At 38.1% G+C, this 19,306-nt stretch overlaps 1 protein-coding gene and 1 pseudogene across 1 annotated transcript in view; both read right to left on the minus strand.

The window, feature by feature from the left end:
- The window catches only part of ATP7A (ATPase copper transporting alpha), a 162,475-nt gene that overhangs the window by 114,842 nt on the left and 28,327 nt on the right, over positions 1-19,306 (minus strand). The window contains 1 exon segment of the mRNA XM_033202080.1: positions 13,101-13,252. The gene's annotated coding sequence lies outside the window, so the exon portion shown is untranslated.
- LOC117077725 overlaps positions 1-19,306 on the minus strand; it is a 47,702-nt pseudogene that overhangs the window by 17,805 nt on the left and 10,591 nt on the right.

A 19,306-nucleotide genomic window follows, 5' to 3' on the forward strand; every position in this document is an offset into this window, starting at 1 on the left:
ATAAATAACATTTTTTAAATTGTGGTAAAATGGCCGGGCAGTGGCTCACACCTGTAATCCCAGCACTCAGGGAGGCTGAGGCGGGTGATCACCTGAGGTCAGGAGTTCCAAACCAGCCTAGCTAACACAGTAAAACCCCGTTTCTACTAAAAATACAAAAAATTAGCCAGGCATGGTGGCGCATACCTGTTATCCCAGCTACTTGGGAGGCTGAGGCAGGAGAATCACTTGAACATAGGAGACAGAGGTTGCAGTGAGCCGAGATCGCACCATTGCACTCCAGCTTGGGCAATAACAGCAAAACTCTGTCTCCAAAAAAAAAAAAAAAAATTGGCCGGGCATGGTAGCTCATGCCTGTAATCCCAGCATTTTGGGAGGCCGAGGCAGGCAGATCACGAGGTCAGGAGTTCAAGACCAACCTGGCCAACATGGCGAAACCCTGTCTCTACTAAAAATACAAAAATCAGCCTGTTGTGATAGGCGCCTGTAATCCCAGCTACTCAGGAGGCTGAAGCAGGAGAATCACTTGAACCCGGGAGGCAGAGGTTGCAGTGAGCCGAGATCATGGCATTGCCCTCCAGCCTGGGCTACAAGAGCAAGACTCTGTCTCAAAAAAAAAAAAAATGTGGTAAAACACATAACATAAAATTTACCATTTTAACCATTTTTATATGTAAAATTTAGTGGAATTAAGTATATACACATTGTTGTGCAACCATCGCCACCATCTATCTTCAGAACTTTTTCATCTTCCCAAATTCAAACTCTGTACCTATTAAAAAATAACTCCCTATTCTCCCTCCCCCTCAGACCCTGGTAACCATGGTACTACTTTATATCTCTATGATTTTAACTACCCTAGGTACTCCACGTAAGTAAACTCATACAATATTTGTCCTATTGTGGCTGGCTTATTTCATTTAGCATAACACATTCAGAGTTCACCCATGTAGTATCATGTATCAGAATTTCATTCCTTTTTAAAGCTAATGTTCTGTTATATCATATATATATATTCATACTGCATTGTGTTTATTCATGCATCTGTTGATGGACATTTGGGCTGCTACCACCTTTGGGCTACTATGAACAATGCTGCAATGAACACTGGTATACAAGTATCTGTTGAAATCCCTACTTCAAATTGTTTACTGTTTTGGGTATACCTCTGGAAGTGGAGTTGCTAGATCATGTGGTAATTCTTTATTTAATATTTTTAGGAACCACCATACTGTTTTCCACCATGACTGAACCACTTTACATTTCATCAACAATGCACAAGAGTTCCAGTTTCTTGCCAATACTTGATATTTTCTGAGGTTTTTGTTTTTGTTTTTTTTTTTTTTTTTAGTAATAGCCATCCTAGTGGATGTAAAGTGGTAATACACTTATTTTTTATTTCAGAAATTTCAATGAAGAATTGAAGAATCAAAATTAACTATGAATAAATGGAAAGATATATTTCATTTCATGAATAAATGGAAAGATACGTCATCTCCTTGTTATTTATTTCATTTATAATGTATTCTTATAATTTTCTTTATATCCCCTCTCTTCTGATTTTCTGGCAAGAACTGGTTGCAATATATACTTAAAATGTGAAATACTTGGCTTTGATTTCTATTCCATGAACAATCAGCTTAATAGGTTAGCACAATAACTTGGAATGAGTTCAAAGGCATCAAGATAAAAGGATGTAACAACTGGTCATTAGTGGATGTTCTTAGCTCATCATATGCTTATTTTTAGAGTGGATATAAAAAAGGAAATGGGTTTTTTTGTTGTTGTTTTTTTTGAGACAGAGTCTCGCCCTGTCGCCCAGGCTGGAGTTCCGTGGCGCAATCTTGGCTCACTGCAATCTCCGCCTCCCGGGTTCAAGCGATTCTCCTGCCTCAGCCTCCTGAGTAGCTGAGATTACAGATATGTGCTACCACACCTTGCTAAGTTTTGAATTTTTTTGTAGAGATGGGGTCTCACTATGTTGCCCAGGCTGGCATCAAATTCCTGGACTCAAGCAATCCTCCCACTTCAGTCTCCCAAAGTGCTGGGATTACAGGTGTGAGTCATGGTGTCCAGCCTACCTCATCTTTTTTGACAAATATGTCTGTGATTGAAATGCAAAATCTAATGAAAAAAGCATTACTGCATATGAACACATAAGATGACCTTAGGGCTGGGAGCTAGCCATCAAAGATCCTGAGGTTAAAAAATTGTAACTCAATCCATCTTATCACACCTGTAAATTTATTTTACATCACACCTTTGGATGAACAGTAAACCTCATAATTAAATATATATTTTTATTCTTGAAAAAACTTGTAACCTTAGAAATATAACACTATAGAATCTTAATAGAGGTCTTAATAAAAGTCAGCAAATAATATTATCCTTTCAGTATTGACCTATTAAAATAATCTGGCAAATTATAATTCTGCTACTATGTAGCTCTGCAATTTTATTGTGTAATTCTGGTCAATTAGTACATATGTCTACAGGGACTCTGGCCTATAAACACAACATAAAGAGTTATCAAGGCAGATAAACGTTAAATAGTAGTGAGCTACATCAGTTATCTAAAATATAAGAAGGATTTATAAAGTCAAAGATAATTGTCAGGCCAGGCGTGGTGGCTCACACCTGTAAACCCAGCACTTTGGGAGGCCAAAGTGGGCGGATCGCTTGAGTCCGGGAATTTGAGACCAACTGGGGCAACATGGCGAAACACCGCCTCTACAAAAAACATAAAAAAGTTACTTGGGAGGGTAGTGTATGACTGTGGTCCCAGCTATTCAGAAGGCTAAGGTGGGAGGATCACCTGAGCCAGGCAGGCAGTGGTTGCAGTGAGCCAAAATGGCACCACTGCACTCCAGCCTGGGCGACAGAGTCAGATCTTGTCTCAACAAAACATTACATAACATCCTTGGCCGGATGTGGTGGCTTATGCCTGTAGTCCCAGCACTTTGGGAGGCTGAGGCAGGTAGATCACCTGAGGTCAGAACTTCAAGACCAGCCTGGCCAACATGGTGAAACCCCATTTCAATTAAAAATACAAAAATTAGCTGGGTGTGGTGGCAGGCGCCTGTAATCCCAGCTACTTGAGAGGCTGAGGCAAGAGAATTGCTTGAACCTGGGAGGCGGAGGTTGCAGTGAACCAAGATTGTGCCAGTGCACTCCAGCCTAGGCAACAAGAGACTCTGTCATAAATACATACATACATACACACATACATACATACATACATACATACCATACTGAGGAATGACAAAACTGTCCACAAAACTAAGTCACTCTCACTGGCAGACTTGAGCCTGTTCAGCCAGATAACAAGTGAGACAGCAGGGTAGAAAAGAGCCACTTGGGACCGGGCACAGGAGGATCACTTGAGGACTGGCGTTCAAGATCAGCCTGGGCAACATAGAAAGGTCCCGTCTTTAAATAAACTTTTCAAAAAAAATTAGCTGAGCATGGTAGTGCACCTGTAGTCCCAACTACTCCAGAGGCTGTAGAAGGATCACCTGAGCCCAGGAGTTCGAGGTTACGGTGAGCTATGATCATGTCACTGCACTCCAGCCTGAGCTATAGAGATCCTGTCTCTAAAAAAATTTTAAATTAAAAATATCACTTGGCCTATCATCCCAACAGATGCTAAAGTCTACCAGTTGGGAGTTCTTTATAGGCACCTGAAAAGATGATCAGTTCATATACTATGTTACTTTATTTCAACATATGCAGAAAAAGAGGGGTAAACAATTACACACTTTCTTCTGTGTACACTTTTTTCTTATTTATAGCATACGATCTAATTTACAACTTTTTTTATTTGACATATTATGTAGCTGTGAAAAGATTTCAACTAAACTAGTTAAAAGCACAAATTTGAGAAATTTAAATACAAACTAAAACAATGACATCGTGTTTTTTTCTTATGATGTTGGCAAAAATTTAGAAGACTTACGTATCTATCTATTAAGGATGGTCAAGGGTATAGAAAAATATTTTATCTTACTGTTAATGAAGTGTAAATCACTATGGCCTTTTTTGAAAGGCAATTTTGCAATTTTGCAATACTCATCAACATATGACGTGTACATAACTTGACTCCGCAATTTTACTTAAAAGAATCTAGCTACAAAAATACTTACACAGATGTATAAATTTATAGGTGTAAGCATATCTAAAATAGTTAAAATTTGGAGACTCTCTAAATGCCTATCAATTAGGAAATAGATAAATAAATTATGGTGCATTCATACTATAGAATACTATACAGCAGTTAAGAACAGCAAGCTAAATCTGCATATACTGACATGGAAGCATATCTGTGACAAGTAAAGGGTCTAGAAGAATACAAGCTATTAATAGTGATTACCCTTGAGGGAGTGACTCTCTTTTTTATGTAATTCTATATTACTTCAGTTTCATTAAAACAAGCATGTATTATTTATTTTTTAATTTCTTATTTTTTGCATGTATTACTTTACTATTCAGGAAAATAATAAAGAAAATGCAGAAATTAGCCAAACATTTTCTTTGCCTGAATTGGATGCATTTATTGTCTTCTATAGCTTTGGACATTTGTAGATAGCTTTTTCCCAAACCCAAGAGTAAGCAGGTCATATAGAGTTCCTGTTTTAAAAGCAGAAATGGGCAAAGGTTAAAGATAACAAAGAGGAAACTGCAATTAAGGAAGTGAAGAAAACAACAGTAAGAGAAGGCTGATGGAAAACATACCAAAAAAGGAATTATTTAGTGCTGGGCACTAAAATAATTAGCAGAATGTGATTCTTTAATTTTCAAATTTGTAAGATTATTTAATCTTAAATTTGTAAGAGAATCAAAAAGAAAAACAGAGTTTTCTTCAATCACAAAAGGATAATTTTTAAAAAGCAGCACCAACAAGTCTCACTACAATTAGTTTAAAAGCTTAGAAGGCAGGGCACAGTGACTCATGCCTGTAATCCCAGCACTTTGGGAGGCCCCAAGGCAGGTGGATCACCTGAGGTCAGGAGTTCGAGACCAGCCTGGCCGTGGTGAAACCCCATTGCTACTAAAAATACACAAAGTTGCTGGGTATGGTGGTGCTTGCCTGTAATCCCAGCTACTCAGGAGACTGAGGCATAAGAATCGAGAATCGCTTGAAACTGGGAGGCGGTGTTTGCAGTGAGCTAAGATCATGCCACTGCTCTCCAGCCTGGGTGACAGAGCAAGACTATGTCTCAAAAAATAAATAATAAACAAAAAACAAAAGCCTAGAAAAATCCATTTGTGAAAAGAAAATAATATTCTCAGAGAAAGAGGGCTGGATGCGGTGGCTCATACCTGTAATCCCAACACTTTGGGAGGCTAATGTGAGAGAACTGCTTGAGCACAGGTGTTCAAGACCAGCGTGGGCAACAAAATGAGACCCCCGTCTCTACAATAAAATAACAAAAATTAGCCAGGCATGGTGGCACGTGACTGTGGTCCCAGCTACACAGGAGGTTGAGAAAGGAGGATCACTTGGGACCAGGTCAAGGCTGCAGTGAGCCATGCTCACCCCACTGCACTCCAGCCTGGGTAACAGAGCGAGACACTGTCCCCCCCAACCCCCAACCCTCATACAAAAAAAGGAGTTCCTAAACTGGTTGAGGAAAACAGCATGTTCTGTTCTGACTTTGGGGATAGATTTGGGACAAAGGAATTTGGTAACATTTGAATTAAATCTTCTACTCCAAAACTAGTAATACAGAAAATTTATCAAATTAGGAACAAGACATGGGTAAGTTACATTAAAACCCCATGGATGAGTAATTACAGAAGTTAGTATGTTAAATGAAGATTTTGATATTAGAAGATAATATGATGACTTGGAGTTGAGAAAATATTCTTTTTTAGACTCATTTCAATAACAAATACCAATCAATCTGCATTGGGCAAAATAACTTTAGAGGTCAGACTGCCTGGATAACTAAGACATCATGGTCATCTCGATCTGCCTAAAAATAGTAAACCTGCGAGAATGTCTTTCTTTTTCTGAGAAAAACCTACCAAAGGCTCAAAGATCTGAATCTCTACCCTGGCATATCATTTCCATTGGGGCCATGAGTTAACATTGTTCCCATAGAAATAAATTCTGTTGTGTGATATACTTAATTAATAAGCAAAGGAATGCAGTAATTTTATTCTTATATTCTCATAAGCTTTACATTGTCTAATAATTAAAGATATTTTCTATTTGGATTTTATAGCATGTGATGTTAGTTCTCAGATCCACAATCAACAGAGCTTTTAAGTCAACTGGGAAAAAAATTGAAAATAATTCACTCACGAATTATACTCTAAAGATAAAAATGAAAACTTTATTATTCCCAGTGCATTTTAAAGCCTCTGTAATGCCCATCTTCCCTATTTTTTCTTCTTTACACACATGGGATCATACTATATGTACTATTTTGCACCTTGCATTTTCCATTTAACATATCTTTTACATCTTGTATCAAGACATATAGACCTCCTGCAAGGTGCAGTGACTCATGCCTGTAATCGCAGCACGTTGAGAGGCCAAGGATCACTTGAGGCCAGGAGTTCAAGACCAGCTTGGGCAATATAGTGAGCTCTCATCTCTAATTATTAAAAAGAAAAAAAAATTTTAAGGACATACAGACCTCCACAATAAAAAATAAAACTGAATTATCCCCAAAGAAATAGATAGACCTACCATTTTACAAAATGGTTGTATTATTCCATTGTGTGGATATGCTATATTTTATTTAATAGTTCCTTTTTGATTAACTTTAGGTTGTTTTCAGTTCTGTGCTATCATAAACCCTGCTTCAATGAATATCCTTGTATATACATCTTCATGAGCATATCTTTTAGATAAAATTCCTGGAAGTGTAATTGCTAGGACAAAGGCATGTACATTCTAAACTTTGATAAATAGTTCTAAATTGCCCTCCAGAAGAACTGTATCAATTTATACACCCACTAACGACATATATAAATAGTACTTATTTATTTTTTATTTTTCCACATGTTCTAATATAAATAGTACTTCTTAAGGCTTGTGATACATACTGTAAATCACCCTCTGGAAAGATATCATTTCACACTTACACTAGCAGTATAGGAGAGTGTCTAGCCACACTTTTATCAGGTACTATGAAAATTCTTTTAAGCTTTGTCAATCTGTTATGTGAAAAATGATCATCTGTTTTTTATCTCCAATAACTTTGTGAGATTTTTTTGACCATTTGTATTCTTCATTTGTGAACTGCCTGTTTACTTCCATCGTGCATTTTTCTTTTGTTTACCTTTTTTGTTACAGATAGGTAAGAGATCTTTGCATATTAAAGATATTCATCATTTACCTGTCATATATTGTTAGTATTTTTAAGTTTCTTGTTTATCTTTTATCTGTTTGTGGAGTTTTTAAATTTTTAAGTACCATGCCTTTGGTGTCAGGCTTTGGAAGGCCTTTCTTACCTCAATTTATATTCTCTTCTAGTACCTTTTGTACTTTACATTTAAATCCTTAACTCATCTAGAATTTATTTCAGTTAAGTATATAACATAAGAAACTAACATTTTTTTCTTCAAAATCATTAACTGATTGTCCCAATGCCATTTGTTAAGTAAGCCACTCTTCTCATCTACCTGAAAAGCTACCACTATTAAATATACAGTACCCTAAATTTTTATTTAGGGGTCTCTTTCAGGATGTTTTCTTCCCTTGATCTGTTATTCTATTTTGGTGCCAGTACTTTTGGTTGGGGGGCGGGAATGAAGACATTCTTTAAAATTTTATTTATTGGAGTAAAAAACACTTACCATGAGAGTTACCCTCTTAACACATCTTTAAGTGTACAATATATTAGGTACAATGTTAACTTTTAAAACTGTTGTACATTTTAATGCATTTTTTTGTCTAATAAGGCACATCCCCCTTGTCATCCTTCTTTTTCAGAATTTGTCTGTGTGTTTTCAAATATTTACTCTTTCATATGAACCTTAACATCATTGTGTCAGATCCTCCCTCCATCAAAATCTCTTAATTTATAGACTAACTTAAATAGTTAACCTCTTTTTACAATATTGAATCTTACTACATTTCTTAAGTTATTCTTTAGTATTTTGGGGTCCCCCCAAAAAAACAACAAAAAGAAAACTAAAGAATAAGCTTAATAAGAAGATATATATGAATAAGAGCTTTTTTCATTATATTTTCTAGATGATTATTGTTGGTGTATATGTGATATAATTGTGTAACTGCATAATTTTGATATATTTAACTGCCAACTTATTAAATTCTCTAATACCTCTCTATATAACTCAACCTAGTAAACTCTGTAATTAGAGTGGAGTTTCACAAAAACAATATATCATCTAACACACATGAATTTTCTACAGAATGTATAAATTAACGTAAATTACATCTGTTTATTTTACAGTTCCTCTAAGAGGGGAACTGTTAAGTCAGAGCATTTTACTGTTAACCTTATACCTTTTTGCACCTTGTGTCTTCTCATTACTATGAACATATGTACTACTTTGATAATAAAAAATAAGTTTTAAAAAAGTGCCAACCAGGCACCATGGCTCACGCCTGTAATCCCAGCACTTTGGAAGACTGAGGCGGGCGGATCACGAGGTCAGGAGATTGAGACCATCCTGGCTAACACGGTGATATCCCGTCTCCAGTAAAAAATACAAAAAATTAGCCAGGCATGGTGGCAGGCGCCTATAGTCCCAGCTACTCAGGAGGCTGAGGCAGGAGAATGGCATGAACCTGGGAGGCGGAGCTTCCAGTGCGCCGAGATCGCGCCACTGCACTCCAGCCTGGGCCACAGAGGGAGACTCTCAAAAAAAAAAAAAAAAAGTGCCACTCTCTGACCTCGCCATACTGCTTTCAGGAATAAATGGAGGGATAATGGAGAGATACTCAAAGATAATAATATAGCAATATTCATCAGAGCAAAAATAAGTGGATATATGTAATTTTTTTTTTTGAGACAGTGTCTTGCTCTGTCACCCAGGCTGGAGTGCAGTGGTGCAATCTCAGTTCACTGCAACTTCCGCCTCCTAAGTTCAAGCAATTCACATGCCTCAGCCTCCTGAGTAGCTGGGATTACAAGCGCACACCACCACACCCGGCTAATTCTCTGTATTTTTAGTAGAGACGGGGTTTTGCCATGTTGGCCAGGCTGGTCTCGACCTCCTGGACTCAAATGGTCCACTTGTCTCGGCCTCCTAAAGTGCTAGGATTACAGGTGTGAGCCACCACACCCAGCCAAAACAAGTGGATATAAGTTAAAAGACTAATAAAATGGGAATTGGTAAAATAAATAATATTCCAAATATTCAGTAGAATACACAACTATTATATTTAAATTTTCTGACATACAAAGACAATCAATAATATATTGAATATTAAAATGAGTTTTTTTTGGGTTGTTTTTAAAAGGAGACATGGACAGACACACATGTATATACCTACATAGCAAAATTTGTAAGACTAAATTAACAGTTACCTTAGGAGTAATAATTCTGGTAGTACTCTTATAATCTCTGCTGTGCATTGTGAAGTTTTCTACAATAAACATGCCTTAATTATTTACAGGAATAATCAAGGTAACAACCCTTGTAGTGTTAACCCATAAATTCTAGGAATTAAGAGGTTCAGCTCACTACCCATGTTTACTCCTCAAACAAGTTCAAATCCCACTTTGGTTAGCCCAGTCCTCTAAGAATCCCAAGACATGTCTAGTTCTAGCAGGCTGTTTCACAAGGGTGGTATGGCATCTGATGGTTATGAAGAGATTTAAGTTTGTAAGGAAAAAAAAGGAACTAGACTGAATGAGGCGTTTTGAAAATGTATGTTAATATCTTGTTCCCTATTACACTTGAAATTTCAGGATACTTATAAAAAGAAAGCATTTACCTTCCATCCCAGGCTGCCTGAACCGCAAGATAAATGTTTTTCTGTAACAGAGTCTGAGAAACTTAAGTAGGTGTTATGCTCACGAAATTTATCATTAACTTGCACAGCAGTCTACTGAAAGCTCAAGCAGTGGAAAAAGTTTATCTGGTATACCCAGCAAATTCCAGTGAAGTAAGAAGTTTACGATAAATAAATGTGTGTATGTATATCCATACCCATATTTTTAAACTAAAAAACACACTTCTATGACTTTTCATATGACATATTAGTTAATAAAATCATCATTTATTTTATTTAATGAAACTGTACTATATATGCTACCAAGCTGACAATATAGATTTTGGGGGAGGGTGATAATTAGTACACCAGACCAAATATTAACACTGACAACATGCCCATCAATTTGCTGACAGTTGGCGAGACAGAGAGAGGGGTAGTGGGGTGTGTGTGTGTGTGTGTGTATATGTGTGTGTGTGAGAGAGAGAGAGAGAGAACCATCCCATGACGTTCAAAATTCCCTCATGCCATGCCTTTACTTTATAACCAATACTTCCCTTACCCCCAACCCTGGCATCCACTGTTTTCCTCCTATAGTTTTGCTTTTTCAGATTTTCATATAAATGGAATGATTATTCATATAGTGGATAAATGAAATGATACATAGCCTTTTGTATCTGGTCTCTTTCACTTAGCAAAATGCATTTTAAGATTAATCTATGTTATTGCATGAATCAAGGAGTGTATTCCATGGTATAAACATACAACAATCTATTCATCTTTTTCACCAGTTGAAAGAATTGGGTTGTTTCCAATTTTTGGTGACTAATGCTGAACAATGCTAGTATAAACATTCATATACAGGTTTTTGTGTAAACACAGGTTTTCACTTCTCTTGGAGAGATATCTAGAAGTAGGATTGCTGAGTCATATTGGAGATACAGGTTTAATTTCATAAGAAACTGCTGGCAAACTGTTTTCCAAAGTGGCTGTATCATTTTGTATTCCCATCAGCAATGTATAAAAGCTCCAGTTGCTCTGCATACCTGCCAACAATTGGGATTGCCAATTTTGTTTTTTCTAGACCTTCTAAAAATAAGTGTACAGTGGTATCTCACTTTAACTTTATTTACAGATGATGTTTAGGATCACAACAAAATTGGGCAGAAAGTACAGAGATTTCCCAAATACCTCCTACCACCATATACGTACAACCTCCCTCATTAGCAACATCACATAAGAGAGTGGTACATTTGTTATAATTGTCATTTTGGTTTAATTTTCATCTGCCTAATCTGCATTTCCTTTTTGCTATTTCATATCTTCTAGGTGAAGTCTCTATTCACATCTTTTGCCCATTTTGTTATTTGGTTGTTTCTCATTGTTTTTTTTTTTTTTTTTTTTTTTTTTGAGACGGAGTCTCGCTGTGTCGCCCAGGCTGGAGCGCAGTGGCCGAATCTCAGCTCACTGCAACCTCTGCCTCCCGGGTTTACGCCATTCTCCTGCCTCAGCCTCCCGAGTAGCTGGGACTACAGGCGCCCGCCACCTCGCCCGGCTAGTTTTTTGTATTTTTTAGTAGAGACAGGGTTTCACCGTGTTAGCCAGGATGGTCTCGATCTCCTGACCTCGTGATCCGCCCATCTCGGCCTCCCAAAGTGCTGGGATTACAGGCTTGAGCCACCGCGCCCGGCCTCCTCACTGTTACATTTGGAGGGTTTTTAAAGTTTATTATGGATACAAATCTTTGTCAAAAATGTGATTTGCAGCTGGGCACAGTGGCACATACCTGTAGTCCCAGCTATTCAGGAGGCTGAGGTAGGAGGATGACTTGAGGCCAGGAGTTCAAGTCCAGCCTGAAGAACACAGACTGCATCTCTTAAACAAAAATTTGACTTAAATATCTTCTCCTAGTTTATGGCTTGTCTTTTCATTTTCTTTTACAGAGCAAAAGCTTTCATTTTAATTAAGTCCAGTATATCCATTTTTTCATTTATGGATTATTTTTGGGATAATACAGATTTCTAATCACATTTCTTTTAAAGTCTTTCTTTGTACAGAGTAACATTTCTCCTAACTAGCAGCCTCAGTCACAAAGAATAATAAGCAAAAACTGCCACTAGTGTTGTTTAATGGGTACAGAGTTTCAGTTTGGGAAGATGAAGAAAGTTCTGGAGGTGGATGGTAGGGATGGTTGCACGACAATGTGGCTATACTTAATGTCATAGAACCGGTATAGTTAAACATGGTTTAAATGGTAAATTTTATGGTATGTGTATTTTACCGTAAGTTTTTAAAACTTGGCACTGAGCAATAAAAATATGTTAGGGAAGTCTATACTCTAAGTTCATGCACACTATTTGTCAGAAGAATATTTCAGGCACTGATAAACAAGGCAATGGAGCCAAAACTTCACTTTGGATTCATGAATGATGAATGAGGGGTCCACTTCCAAGATAAGAGATGGCTGGTCAAAAGGCATCATGCCTAGCACTTTGTAGAGAGGTTGTCTCATTTAGTCCTCATACTTATCCTATGAGGAAGATACTATATTAGCTTCTTTCACAATTAAGGGAACTAAGGCTTGGAGGGCAAGGTTGCCTGTTCAAAGTTATATTAATACTTGGATCAGTTAAATCAAGAAGTGAAAATTAGCAGAAGCTACCAGACAATCTGACCCAAGAACTCTCACTCTGGGCCACTGCTCTACACTATCTCCAAGTCTGTAAAATAAAACTGCCTTCACTCAGCTTTTGTTGTGAGAAATTTAGAAGTCTTAGAAAACTAAAAATTAATTAACAAACATTTCTTGGGGACTGTTAAAATGTAATTTCACTAGACTGGTTTCCCACAGTACATTCAACAAAGATAAGTTACATGTTATCATTTACTCTGCAGTGGAGTGGGTAATAGCTGTACATCTTAAGTCAAACAGCCTGGTGTCAAATCCTGGCTCTGGCTTTGGCTAAATAATCTTATGCATCTTAGTTCATATGAACAAAATTGCTAATTTGGGGTGATAAAACCATACAACCCTAGAAGCTTCTTTACTCAAAATGTGTTGTTTATGTCCTATCTTGAAGCCTCCAAAATATAGGTAAGCTTCACTGTTACTGTGAAGACCCAGTAATGCTTAGAATATTTTATATCTCTATAAAAGTTGGCTATTTTTTATAAAAAGAATTACCTTGCACAAATCACTTCATCGATAAAATGGTAAGTATTTAACAGAAGTGGTTCTGGAATCAGGCTACCTCTGTTCAAATCCTGGCTCTGCCACTTGCTAAATTTAAAGCCTTGGGCCTGTCACTTTTCTCCTGAAGCTTTAGTTTTCCATGACTGAAAAAGAAAAGAATTGTTATAGCATTGCTATGAGCATAAAATGAAACATTCTATATAAATTGCTTAGTATAGTCCTTCATACACAGTCAGACACCAGTGCACATGAACTATTCCTGCTTTTTATTAGTAATAAAAATGTGTGGGGGTAGCATTATAAATCAAATCATAGAAAGGGCATTTTGCAAATCTGCAGAGACAGCAATACTCTAAGTAATTAATTCTTAAAGAACTCAGCCAAGCCTGGTGGCTCACTCCTGTAATTCTGCATTTGGGAGGCCAACGCAGGTGGATTGCTCAAGCGCAGTAGTTCAAGACCAGCCTGGGCAACATGGTAAAATGCCATCTCTACAAAAGACACACACAAAAAAAAACCAGGTGTGGTGGTGCACACCTGCAGTCCCAGTTACTCTGGGGGCTGATGTGAGATCACACCACTGCACTCCAGTCTGTGTGACAGAGTAAGGCTATTTAAAAAAAAAAAAAAGAACTATAACTTATCTCACTTGGTGCTCATAAACATTGACCACCCCAACTAAAGCTACCCTCTGCAAGTCCCTCTGTATCACGATCCTTGTTTTATATGTTATCAGACAGGTTGAGCATTCCTAATTTGAAAATCCAAAACCTTAAATGCTCCAAAATCTGAAACTTTTAGAGTGACAAAATGATACCACGAGTTGAGAAATTCAACCCCTGACCTCATGTGATGGGTGGCAATCAAAATGCAGGCACACAACAGTTTATTCAGCATCCTAAGGGGAAAAAAAAAGGCCCTCTCAGCTCCCTTCAGCTGCAACGTACCTGCATGCATTCATAACAGAACAAGAAATCATATCTGTCCAAAATACCAAAGAGAGACTTCTAAGAAAAAACCATTGTTAATGAGGCAGAAGACTCTAGAGGAAACTTTAGGTTTTTTTGGAGACAGGTTCTTGCTCTGTTGCCCAGGCTGGAGTACAGTGGTGTTATCATAGCTCACTGCAGCCTCAAATTTCTGGGCTCTATCAATCCTCCCACCTCAGCATCCCAAGTAGCTGGGACTACAGGTGTGTGCCACCACACCCAGCTAATTTTTTGTTAAATGTTTAGTAGAGACGAGGTGTTGCCCAGGCTGGTCTTGACCTCCTGAGCTCAAGCAATCCTCCTGCCTCAACCCCCCAAAGTGCTGGGACTACAGACATGAGCCATCGCGCCTGGCCTAGAAGAGACATTTTTAAAAGTCATACAGCAGAATGCCTCCTCATCCCTAGAGGACCCACTTTCTGGTCCTTCAATTACTTCTAATGTTTCTTTTCACCTAAAAACATAAAATATAGTATACAGTAATCTTTTAATCAAAACACAGTATCATAAGTAGAGACTGAAAACTTGCTGTTGTTTGTTGCTGTGGTTTAACAGCTAAAAAAGGAATTCTGGTGATGCTACTGTGCTGCTTAGCTACCCTGAACACCTTGTTTTTCACTGTATTAATGGTATGTCATGTTTTTTAATTGATTAAAATTTACAGGTATGTGAATAAGTGCAAGAAAATGATTGCTTACCAGTAGCATATAAATTCAGAGTCAGGAACAATGGTTAGGACGATCACAGATTGTCCACATGGGTGGCTGAGATAGTGACACCTTTGCTTTCTAATAGTATATTGTACACACTTTGTTTCATGCACAAAATTATTTAAAATATTAATAAAATTAACTTCAGGCTATGTGTACAAGTTATAGATGAAACATAAATGAATTTCATGTTTAAAGCTGAGTCCTATCCCCAAGATACCTCATTACATATATGCGAATATTCCAAACTACAAAAATTCTGAAATTCGAAACACTCCCCGTCCTAAGCATTTCTGATAAGAGATACTCAATTGGTACTGCCTATTGCTACTTGGTCTCTATTTCCTTTGTTTACTTATTTACTGTCAGTCTCCCACTTCCAGAACATAAGCTCCATGAGAATAGGGAGGCAAAATGGTTAAAAACATTGACTCAAGTTCCAGTCCAGCCTGGGTAACACAGCGAGACCCCTGTTTCTACAATTTTTTTTTTTTAAACAGACTCAAGAACCAGACTGTTGATTTGATCCTATCTCTGCTGCTTGCTAGCTGTGTGACCCAGGCAAGTTATTTAATCTCTGTGCCTCAGTTTCCTTATACGTAAAATAGAGATCATAACAGCATCTGTTTCAGAGGGTTGTTTCGAGAATTCAACAACTTAACACATGTAAAGCACACAGTAAGCATTCAGTAAATGTAGCTATTATTACAGACCTGGTTCACTGCTGTTATTCCAGCAGCTTGAGCAGTACTTGCACAGAGTAGGCACCTAATAAATATTTATTGAATAAATGAACACTAAGAGTTCAATGCTCCAGTTGGAGACAGTCTTAAGAATGTTACTAAAAGACAGAGTTAAGAATGAGAGAGACAGAAACCAGGGGGGTAGAGCAAGATGGCCGAATAGGAACAGTTCCAATCTCCAGCTTCCAGCGCGAGCGACACAGAAGACAGGTGATTTCTGCATTTTCAACTGAGGAACGCAGCTCATCGCCAACAATGGATCAAAGCTGGACGAGAATGACTTTGACGAGATGAGAGAAGGCTTCAGACCATCAAACTTCTCAGAGATAAAGGAGGAATTACGTACCCAGCACAAAGAAACTAAAAATCTTGAAAAAAGAGTGGAAGAATTGATAACCAGAACAATTAATGCAGAGATGGCCATAAACGAACTGACAGAGATGAAAACCATGACACGAGAAATACGTGACAAATGCACAAGCTTCAGTAACCGACTCGATCAACTGGAAGAAAGAGTATCAGCGATTGAGGATCAAATGAATGAAATGAAGCAAGAAGAGAAGTCTAAAGAAAAAAGAAGAAAAGAAATGAACAAAGCCTGCAAGAAGTATGGATTATGTAAAAAGACCAAATCTACGTCTCATTGGGGTGCCTGAAAGTGAGGGGGAAAATGGAACCAAGTTGGAAAACACTCTTCAGGATATCATCCAGGAGAACTTCCCCAACCTAGTAGGGCAGGCCAACATTCAAATTCAGGAAATACAGAGAACGCCACAAAGATACTCCTCCAGAAGAGCAACTCCAAGACACATAATTGCCAGATTCACCAAAGTTGAAATGAAGGAAAAAATCTTAAGGGCAGCCAGAGAGAAAGGTCGGGTTACCCACAAAGGAAGCCCATCAGACTAACAGCAGATCTCTCGGCAGAAGCACTCCAAGCCAGAAGAGAGTGGGGGCCAATATTCAACATTCTTAAGGAAAAGATTTTAAACCCAGAATTTCATATCCAGCCAACTAAGTTTCATAAGTGAAGGAGAAATAAAATACTTTACATAAAGGAAATGCTTAGAGATTTTGTCACCACCAGGCCTGCCTTACAAGAGACCCTGAAGGAAGCCCTAAACATGGAAAGGAACAACCGGTACCAGCCATTGCAAAAACATGCCAAAATGTAAAGACATCGAGGCTAGAAAGAAACTGCATCAACTAACAAGCAAAATAACCAGTTAATATCATAATGACAGGATCAAGTTCACACATAACAATATTAACCTTACATGTAAATGGACTAATGCTCCAATTAAAAGACACAGACTGGCAAACTGGATAAAGACTCAAGACCCATCAGTCTGCTGTATTCAGGAGACCCATCTCACATGCAGAGACATACATAGGCTCAAAATAAAGGGATGGAGGAAGATCTACCAAGCAAATGGAGAACAAAAAAAGGGGTTGCAATACTAGTCTCTGATAAAACACACTTTAAACCATCAAAGATCAAAAGAGACAAAGAAGGCCATTACATAATGGTAAAGGGATCAATTCAACAGGAAGAGCTAACTATCCTAAATATATATGCACCCAATACAGGAGCACCCAGATTCATAAAGCAAGTCCTTAGAGACTTACGAAGGGACTTAGACTCCCATACAATAATAATGGGAGACTTCAACACTCCACTGTCAACATTAGACAGATCAACAAGACAGAAAATTAACAAGGATATCCAGGAATTGAACTAGTCTCTTCAGCAAGCAGACCTAATAGACATCTACAGAACTCTCCACCCCAATCAACAGAATATACATTCTTCTCAGCACCACATCACACTTATTCCAAAATTGACCACATAATTGGAAGTAAAGCACTCCTCAGCAATGTAAAAGAACAGAACTTATAACAACTGTCTCTCAGACCACAGTGCAATCAAACTAGAACTCAGGACTAAGAAACTCATCAAAACCGCTCACTACATGGAACTGAACAACCTGCTCCTGAATGACTACTGGGTACATAACAAAATGAAGGCAGAATAAGATGTTCTTTGAAACCAATGAGAACAGAGATACAACATACCAGAATCTCTGGGACACATTTAAAGCAGTGTGTAGAGGGAAATTTATAGCACTAAATGCCCCAAGAGAAAGCAGGAAGATCTAAATTGACACTCTAACATCACAATTAAAAGAACTAGAGAAGGAAGAGCAAACACATTCAAAAGCTAGCAGAAGGCAAGAAATAACTAAGATCAGAGCAGAACTGAAGGAGATACAGACACAAAAAACCCTCCAAAAAATCAATGAATCCAGGAGGTGGTTTTTTGAAAAGATCACCAAAATTGACCGAATGCTAGCAAGACTAATAAAGAAGAAAAGAGAGAAGAATCAATAGATGCAACAGGCCGGGCGCGGTGGCTCAAGCCTGTAATCCCAGCACTTTTGGAGGCCGAGACGGGCGGATCGCGCGAGGTCAGGAGATCGAGACCATCCTGGCTAACACGGTGAAACCCCGTCTCTACTAAAAAATACAAAAAACTAGCCGGGCGACGAGGCGGGGCCTGTAGTCCCAGCTACTCGGGAGGCTGAGACAGGAGAATGGCGTGAACCCGGGAGGCGGAGCTTGCAGTGAGCTGAGAGCCGGCCACTGCACTCCAGCCTGGGCGACAGAGCGAGACTCCGTCTCAAAAAAAAAAAAAAAAAAAAAAAAAAAAAAACAAATAGATGCAACAAAAAATGATAAAGGGGATACCACCACCGACCCCACAGAAATACAAACTACCATCAGAGAATACTATAAACACCTCTACGCAAATCAACTAGAAAATCTAGAAGAAATGGATAATTTCCTGGACACTTACACTCTCCCAAGACTAAACCAGGAAGAAATTGAATCCCTGAATAGACAATAGCAGGCTCTGAAATTGAGGCAATCATTAATAGCCTACCCACCAAAAAAAGTCCAGGACCAGATGGATCACAGCTGAATTCTACCAGAGGTACAAGGAGGAGCTGGTACCATTCCTTCTGAAACTATTCAAATGAATAGAAAAAGAGGGAATCCTTCTAACTCATTTTATGAGGCCAACATCATCTTGATACCAAAGCCTGGCAGAGACACACACAAAAAAGAAAATTTTAGACCAATATCCCTGATGAAAATTGATGCAAAAATCCTCAATAAAATACTGGCAAACCAGATTCAGCAGCACATCAAAAAGCTTATCCACCATGATCAAGTGGGCTTCATCCCTGGAATGCAAGGCTGGTTCAACATACGCAAATCAATAAACGTAATCCAGCATATAAACAGAAACCAAAGACAAAAACACATGATTATCTTAATAGATGCAGAAAAGGCCTTTGACAAAATTCAACAGCCCTTCATGCTAAAAACACTCAGTAAATTCGGTATTGATGGAACGTATCTCAAAATAATAAGAGCTATTTATGACAAACCCACAGCTAATATCATACTGAATGGGCAAAAACTGGAAAAATTCCCTTTGAAAACTGGCACAAGACAGGGATGCCCTCTCTCACCACTCCTATTCAACATAGTGTTGGAAGTTCTGGCTAGGGCAATCAGGCAAGAGAAAGAAATCAAGGGTATTCAGTTAGGAAAAGAAGAAGTCAAATTGTCCCTGTTTGCAGATGACATGATTGTATATTTAGAAAACCCCATTGTCTCAGCCCAAAATTCTTCTTAAGCTGATAAGAAACTTCAGCAAAGTCTCAGGATACAAAATTAATGTGCAA

This window comes from Trachypithecus francoisi, unplaced genomic scaffold (genome assembly GCF_009764315.1).
Source record: "Trachypithecus francoisi isolate TF-2019V2 unplaced genomic scaffold, Tfra_2.0 Lachesis_group6, whole genome shotgun sequence".
Taxonomy (NCBI): Eukaryota; Metazoa; Chordata; class Mammalia; order Primates; family Cercopithecidae; genus Trachypithecus; species Trachypithecus francoisi.